A 9,249-nucleotide genomic window follows, 5' to 3' on the forward strand; every position below is an offset into this window, starting at 1 on the left:
GTGAACAGCTGAGGACAGTCATCTCATTTCTGAGCTGGTGTGCCTGTGCTCTGTATAAAAGACAGGTGACACCATCAATAGAGTCATATTTTGCAGTGAAAGCTTTGTCCCTGCCCCCTCTTGCAGCCCCAGGAAACACAATAATATCACATTTTCCTCCCTGCTTAAGTCTTTTTCCTACTTGTCGGCATGTCAGAGGCAAAAATAAGAGCAATTTGAACAATTTCCTTAGGCAACAGATTGATAGAATTAGCAAATTCTAAATGTTAATGCATTCCTTTCCTAGCAGCCAGGGATGACACTCTGATACTTGGAGCCTTCATTTCTCTCTTCCTTTTTTTCCTGGCTCAAACATATCAAAAGATGGAAAACAACCCTAACATGTAATTTATCTTCTATTACAACTTTAAAAATAAAATCTTAAGGGAAAACTTTATTAATGGAGCAGAGTCTTGGAAAATCAATCTCTGCATAGGTTTATGGCAACCTACATCTTCCGCACAGAATATCCAGTGGTGCATTTTATTTGTTCCTTTGAAAGGAATAAGGTGGGGGTTGGGGTGGGGAGTATGGGTGGCCAGGTAATCCCAAATGAATGGAAGGCTTTGGGGTTTGCATTCAAAAAAGATTGTAATTACGACATTTATATAAACACTTAATAATGAAGTAAATATGGACCCACCACTTGCATGCTAATATACTAGGAGAAGAGATGTAATGAATGGATAAGGATTAAAAAAATGAATTTTCAGAAACTAAGCAGTATACTTTTAGTCAACATAATGATCCCCCCTTCTCTCACTGTACCTCCATCTACATTATTTTTAAAGTGAGTAAAGCAACCTTATACATGCCTTTAAATTATACAAACTCACACACATATAAACACATGCATTTGCCCACACACAGAATATGGTAAAAACAAACAAACCAAACAACTCTATGCATTTTAAACTCAAAAAGCCCTTACAGGGGCTTTTTCTGAGACTTCCTGGGAAGTCACTCCATGAATTTTAGGCAGCATAGGACTGACAATTCTTTCACTCAATTACCATGATGCAGTCAGTACATTGTCTGAGAATTTCAGACATGTGCCTCAGCCAAACCATTTTTCCCCCTCTCTCTTAGAATCCAGAGTACATAGTGATTTTCTGGAGGAGAGTTTGTCTGACCCCACTAAGTATCAAGAAAATCAGAAAGTCTCTTGACTTCCTCTTGGTGAACTAGAAATAAAAGACTATAACAGAACACTTAGTCTAGAAGGAATGTAGAGGATGTGGCATCAAGGCATATGAGCTTTGACTTCTTCAGTTTGTGGAAATGAGAAATGGAATCATCACTAGTTGAATGGTGTTAAAGATACACAGACATAGCTCAAAGATATTGTTGGTTTAGTTCCAGAACACTGCAATCAAAAGAATATCTTGATAAAGTGAATCACCTGAATTTTTTGGTTTTCCAGTGCATATAAACAGTCATGTTTACACTTTACTATAGTCTATTAAGTGTAAAATATTATTGTCTGAAAAAGTACATACCTTAATTTAAAAAAAAAACTTCATTTCTCAGCAATGCTAACCATTATCTGAGTCTTTAGCAAGTTGTAATGTTTTTGCTAGTGTAAGGTCTTACACTGATGCTGATACCTGCTGACTGATGGTTACTGAAGGTTAGGGTGGCTGTGGCAATATTTTAATACAACACCATTTGCAGTATTGCTTGACTTTTCCTTTCACTTAAACACTTAGAGGCCATTGAAGGGTTATTAATTGTCCTAATTTTAACATTGTTTTATCTTAGAGAAGAGGGAGGCTGGATTGCCTGTTGTTGGAACAGCCAGAACACAAACAACATTCATCAATTAAGCTCACAGCCTTATATGGGCACAGTTCATGGTGCCCCAAAACAATTATAATATTAACATCAAAGATCACTGATCATAGATCACCATGACTGATATAATAATAATGAAAAAGTTTGACATATTGTGAGAATTATCAAAATGTGACAGAGACACTGTGTGAGCACATGCTACTGGAAAAATGACACCAGTACGCATGCTGGAATCAGCGTTGCTAAAAACCTTCAATTTGTAAAAAAAAATTAATAATAATAATAATAATATCTGTGAAGCACAATAAAACAAGATATGCCTTTATGTGGAAGCCAGGTTTCAATTAAGTCAAAGAGGCAGAGGGGACACAAGTAAAAGTGCCTATATATATAAGCTTATATTTAAAGTGAAATAAAGTTTACAAAAGTTTACATAGGGAAAGAGGTTACTAGAAGGATGAGCAAGAGTAGAGTGGATCGGGACATAATTAAGGGTAAGCTAAATGGCAGTAGGGGAGAGTGTAGGAAGACGTAGAAGAAGGGATGTGTTTCTAAGGTGATGATTTTATATTATTTTTAAATGAACACTTGTTTCTTTGTTTCACAAATAATACCAGCTGACATAGCTCTATCTTTGGGCTAACCAAACAGACCAAATACCATATCTTCATCAGAATTTTCTGATTCTTTTTTTCATTTTCACTTTGGCTGGAAGAGTGGCAGTGGCTCCAGCCACTGCTTTAGTGGCAGCATCTCTAAACACAGAAGGGTCAGCAAGGAAGGCCTTTGCCCTTTCAGCAAGTGGCAAGGTATACTTCGTCATAGCCAAGACCTACTTGTACCCATTGATGATACAGTGTGGTACTGATGCAAAAGTTGGGTAACCAATCTGTAGATAGACATTAGCAATGTTAGAGATATCCTCTAAAAAGTGAAGGTGCAAAGTCTCTTTCATGATGTCCAGCACTTTAAGGTTGTAGATGCTGCCATTGTCAAATACCTGCTGCCATTGTCAAATACCTCATAGGAGAACAGAGAGATATTGAGTATATTTATTAATGTGATTTCACTGGCACCTACTTTGTCTCCAGTCTGCCCATTGCTCAAGATTCCTTTAGTGCACCTGGAAATCTTGGTGTGGTATCCAAAGCCTAGAAGAAGGACGTTTTCTTAGGATCCAAACCAGTCTTTTGCACTGGTAAAGTGATATCACATGGGGCAATGGTATTGACATGGACAGCAGCTAGCACATTTTTGGCCAGAACCACATCCCTAGTCTCAATCAGAGTTTCGTTGTTGAACGCAAAGCTCATATTCTCCTGGACATGAGATAGTAATTTCTCTAAAGCAAGGTTGTTGCCCAGATGCCCCTGAATCACTTTGCACATCATAGTGGCATTATGTTTTTATTTTTGTTTTTGCTTTGTAAGGTTTTGTTTTCCCCATCAACACTAAGACTGTGGAAGGATGTCCAGATATGCTACATTGCCTTGGAGCCCACATTGTCTACTTCCATAAAAAATATTTTGGTTGATTATCTGAAATTTGGATGATCTTGAGGAACTAATTTGATTTCCAGGGAGCCCTGTCATTCTTGGATAGCTCAAAGGTGTTTTAAGGATTGCCACATGGGGTTTAAAGATGATGTCACTTACATGAGGCACCTAGGGAGAGCCTAGGATAGTGATTTTTTTAATAGTTCACATTTATAGAATGTTTTAAGGTCCACAAACCTTACCAGATCACTCCTGTGACTTAGATCTACAAATACTGATAAACCCACTTTCCAGATATTATTCTAAGGATTAGAGACATAACATAGCTTGCATGATTTTATGCCCCTGGGTAAATGTCAGAGCCAACATGTGAATCTAGGTCTCCTGTCCCCAGGTCTAACATTCTTTCTCAGACACTAACTAACTGAGGTATATGGGAAGCTGGAAGACAGGCATGGGGTTAATTTGGTTTGTGGAGAAGCCTGTTGTCTGAATCACTATCATTCATCCAATTGAAATGTTGGTAGGAAGTGCCTTGGATTTGAAGGATAAAGAAACAAAATGCTTTTTCCTCAGTAGAGAAGTAAACAGGCTGGGGTCGAGGAGAGACGGTTATATATGCCATCAGATGTGTTGGCTTTGATGGTCAGTTTGCTTCATTGTTTTTATTTTTATAAGAGAGGGCTCCATGGGAAGGAGGATGTATATTGGGAAATGACTCTGTCAGTCATTGTTAAATAAACATTTATTAAGCATTGCCCGTATGATAGGCACTGTGCCGAACACAGAGGACAAAAGGAAACGATGTGACAGTAGCTTTCCCACCACTCTCAGCTGGCTTGAAAATGTTGGCTTTTGTGCATCTGAGGGCTCTCAACTTCTTTTTTCCAATGGAATTGAAGACAAAGTTCATGTTACTTGCCCCAGACTGGTTTGGTACCACAAACTCTGGGAACAAAACTTACTGGTTATAAATGAAGGGTTTAAATTGTATGTGTGAGACCAAACATTTGAGAATTTAGACAATGTGGGTATAAATCCCTATCACCATTATGAGCATTTATGTCTTATTTTGAGAGCACAAGTGGCTAATTTTAAGTAATATACAAAATACAGTATTAGTGTGGGCAACTAATTACACCCATAGAAAATGTGTTTGTGGTTACTAATAACAATTATAAAGCATTTTCTGTGTGGAGAGAGTTACATAGAGGAAAAATAATACTAGTAATAAAATCATAATCATAACATAGTCTCCAAGGAGGCTTGGCAAAAAAAATCTGACACGCTTAATTTGCTGATCCTGTTTGGGAGATGGGCTGAGTGCTTGTTTTAGCTTATTTGTAAGTGAAAATCAAGCTTTGGAGAAAACATACAGATTGCCTTAAAATACTCTAGATTAAAGGTATCATAAAATAAAATAGATAAATGATATTAAACATAAGGCTCAATAAATGTTAATATCGACATTGGCATGCATTAAATTCTCTGGAACTGTGGGTCACATTCTGGTTCTATTAACACATCTTTCCAAGAGAATGCAATCACACCCAATGATTTATAAATTCTATGTGTGGGAGTATTTTTGACTTAACACATGAAATTCTTTCATATTTGAATAGGAATTTATGATCCCATGCCATCATTTCAAAGAGCTGGGATTTTCTCTGCAGTTTTCTTATTGTTGTTGTTGTTAGTAAACATTATCAGGGAGTCAATTGAAAAAACAAAGTTAAGTAGCCAGACTATTTGCTTATCATTTAGTGTCATGGCTTAAAGAAAATAGTTACTACATACAATTTTGTATTTAAAAAAAAATGACCATAGATCTTTCCCTTAGCCTGTATCATTCCTTGATGAAAGAAAGAAAGAAAAAAAGAAAGAAGGAAGGAAGGAAGAAAGAAAGAAAGAAAGAAAGAAAGAAAGAAAGAAAGAAAGAAAGAAAGAAAGGAGAAAGAAGAAGAAAAAAGGAACAAAGAAAAAATAAAAGGAGGGGGAAGGAAGGAAGAAATTGGATTCATTACGATGTGTTTTTTATATGTTATCTGAGTTATTCACTTTGTTGCAAGAGAGTATAAACATAGCTGGGATGAAAAATTAAAGAAAAAAACACTAAACTTGGTGCTGAATTGAAACCCACTTTCATATATCATTGAGATAAAAAAGTCAATTACTAATCTTTTTTTCTCAACATTTTAAATTGACTTTTACAGTTAGGACCCTTATGAAATCTAATGAACCCTCCAAAAACAAGTAATATACAAAGGGGGTAAGGAGTAGTAAAATAAAAAAGGATAATTATCAAATTTCCAAGTAATAGAATAATAGGATGATAGTACCTCTAATAACTACCTTTCATAGCTATTTTGCAGTTCATACAGATAATCTATGGAAAGAACTTTATACACCTTAAAGTGTACCAGGAGTGAAGTCCTGCCTATGAGAAGAGTTACATTGCCATGGGCATGTCACAACCTCCACTCCACCTTTCTCCTGACAATTTCTTAGGAATATTAGCTACAGATGAGTTGCAGATCTTCATTAGTGGAAGGGTCCATGCCAGGAGTTCCTTACCAAGATAAAGTTATACATCCAAACCAAAATGTATCTCAAAATGAATCTTTTGTCTTATAATAGAGGGCATTTCCTCTATATATGTAACTCACCATCATGGATATGCTTTCTATTCTTGTGTAATAATTATCCATGTCTTTTCATAAATTATCCAGAAAGGATTCCCTTAACTGGCTGGAAGTCTTCCCCCTAGGTCTTTAACATTTAATAGGTACCGGTGTAGCAATTGGATTATTCATCTATTACCCCTTATTCTGACTATAAGAAAGCCAAAATGAATGAAAACTGTCTACCACCTAGATTATGAGATGACTCCATTAAAATCTTCAAACAATATGCCCAGTGGGATCTTCCCTATATTTAATTTATGATATGAATTTTTATTGTTCATCCTTTAAAAGTACTTTTTTTAGATAGATTCTTGAACTTTTGGCTGATATCCACTAGCCCTTTCTACTTTCCTGTCTGTTTTGTCTCTTAAATGTTTTTCTGAGCCATCACCTTCAACATGCAGTTCCATTCATGTGCCCAAGTCAAACCTGGGTTTCCTGGGGACTTTTCTATATCTTTTCCAGTGCTGTCTGGAATTAGCTAATTGACTTATTTCAAGCCATTTTCTTGTACTTCTGGGATCATGATTTCCATAATTTTTTTGGAACCACGAGAAACCTGTCAGTGCTGGGCAGATGTGTTTGTTACATTTCTTGGTAAAAACCAATACAAAACAGATGTGGAGCAAGTAGCCATCAGTACTTTTGACATCGATATGGGTTTATAACTTGGTCTATCATTTTTTGACCATGAAGTACATCTTGTCCTACACAAGAGCCATTTCATGGAAATTAGTCAGATAATTTTTATATAGACCTTCATCAGTAATCAGCTTGAACTTAAGAAAAGCAGCCTCATCATTCTTCATATCAGCAAGACTTTCTTAAAAAAAGTGACCCTTGAGACTATCAGATGAAAATTCCTTGTGTCTTTTTGCCCAGTGTCTTGCCAATATTAAGTATACTGGACATAGTTGGTACTTTGACTTCACACCAGTCTTCTTCAGAAATGCACCAACCTCCTTCTACTTGACTTCTTTAAAAAAATAATCTTTGGTGAGAAGCTTATTTTTTTTTTTGATAACCACCATGTTACCCCTCAGAAAGCCCAAATTTCCTCATGGCTAGAAATCAGTTAGTGACATTGAAGATTTAGTCTGTTGTAGAAAATATATTGTAGATGCTTGTATATTTGCTTATCTTTTTTAACAGAGATTTCCCCCATAGATCTATATAGACCATTCTCATGACTTTCTCAATGAGCAAGGAAACAAATAAGCTAATGTTCTCTCTCATCTTTTGCTGTTCTTGTTAACAATACCATAATTCTCATGTTTTAAATTTTTATCACCCCATTCTATGAATAATTCTGTGTAGTCCAACATATTTTCCTGACTTCATCATTTTAGTGTTATGTCTTCTTATTAATAGAGCACATGAAAGACTAGAGGAAGTAGACTAAATGTATACTACCTTAAATGAAAATTATTTTCCATAGAAATGTTGATGGACATATACCTCCATTTTGAGGGATATATTTATTGTCCTTCCATTTTTGTCTGTGAATGCTCTTGTGATGATCTGCTTTAGTTTGGGCTTATGTAGAGCCACAACTATGGTAGGGTGACAGGGGCTTTGCTCCCAAATGCAGATATTTGATGGTTATTTCTTCCCCACCGTGGTCTTTCCACACATCCTTCTCATGCCTTGCAGTCTCATGCCATGCTTATTACTTGATGTTTTCTTTGTCTCACACCTCTCTGTCACTGGCCTCTCATTCTTTCATTTGGGGCAAATTCAGTAAAGTGAAGAGAAAGGGGTGGACTGGGACAAAAGATAGGCAGGCTACCCCAATAAGATAAGTCCCACATCTTAGCTATTTCAGATGTCACTTACCAGTAGTTGAAGATTTAATATGTAGCCTCGTTAACACTGAAAGTCCTTCTACTTTATTGGGAAATTAAGTAGTATACTTTTTGAATTCATTTAATGATATCCTGTGTTCAATAGCGGACCTTCTGGTGCTAGTGTTTGGTTTGTAAATATCCCCCTCCTTCCCCCTGCCATTTCTGCTCATTGAATTTGTCAAGGGAACTAGAATGCTTCCTTAGGACTTCATTCCACTTTAAATTTTCTGCAGATTTTTTTTCAAACAATCTTCATTATTTTTTGGGGGGGGGGTGATACCATTTGTTTTTTTCTACCACACCCTTGTTAATGTTTTTAAAATGAGCTTATACTTTAAACTGGTAATACTCTTGAGTGTCATGGCTCTCCATTTAGCTTTGGTAGTTTGTTCACTGAAGTGTTTTAGACTCTTTTGATTTCCTTATGTTTGTGATTACTTTGAGTGAACTTCTATCTCATGGCTATATTTTCTTTAATGCCTTTCCCATCATTTTTTGGTATTGATAGATCAACTGGAAAGATCAGGTTGGATCTATTGCATTTGTACTCCCCTTCCCCCCCATTTTACTCTTATAATTTGTTCTAATTACTCAATAGTGCAAAATGAAGTTCTAAACACTCTTCTCCATCAAGGTCATTTCCTTACACAATTCTTTGATAGTTGCAACCATGGATTTAACTTTGTTCAATAATCCTTTGATTATAGCACCAAGTGAGAGATGCTTGACAAAAGTGTTCTCCATTGTCACGAAGATGTTTCTCTCATAGTCCATGAAAGATAGATTTTTTTTAAACAGTCATCCATAAACTGATATAATATAGAGACTATCCAATGAAAGCCCAGCTCTTAGAGCAAGTATAGATTTTCCCTTCCTAATAAGGTTATGCAGAGCTTCTTCAATATCCCCTGCATTATTCAAATCTTAGATATTGCGTGTTGAGTATACTTCTAATGATGAAAGCAGGGGAGCTGGTATTGTGTTGATGTAATTTAATGAGGAGCTGCAACTGAGGGTGCATACAAAAGATTCAAATGGATGATCTTTCACGCTCTTTCCTCATGATTTTTGAGTTAGAATAATGCTATGAGCTTCCATGTAAGGGAGCTCCTCTGCCACTTGGCCACCATATGTCTTTGAGCCCAGAGGAGGTGGTTCGTAGATAATACTGTGTCCTCAATGAGCTAACAGTCTAATGGTTTTCACTATTTCTAATGAGCCAAAATTACAGACAAAGGAGAGATTTATGGTGGACATAAATAGACAGCAACTTATCACTAGTGATTATTTATACACAAGAAGTGGAAGCAGGAGAATGTAAGATTCTTGAGAGGAGGGGCTATCCTTCTCTCTCCTTCCTTCCTTCCTTCCTTCCTTCCTTCCTTCCTT

General features: G+C 36.3%; 1 pseudogene; it reads right to left on the reverse strand.

The window, feature by feature from the left end:
- Window positions 1-2,472: 2,472 nt before the first annotated feature.
- LOC114027488 overlaps window positions 2,473-9,249 on the reverse strand; it is a 23,281-nt pseudogene continuing 16,504 nt past the window's right edge.

Source organism: Vombatus ursinus, unplaced genomic scaffold (assembly GCF_900497805.2).
Source record: "Vombatus ursinus unplaced genomic scaffold, bare-nosed wombat genome assembly UNPS02014861.1, whole genome shotgun sequence".
NCBI lineage: Eukaryota > Metazoa > Chordata > Mammalia > Diprotodontia > Vombatidae > Vombatus > Vombatus ursinus.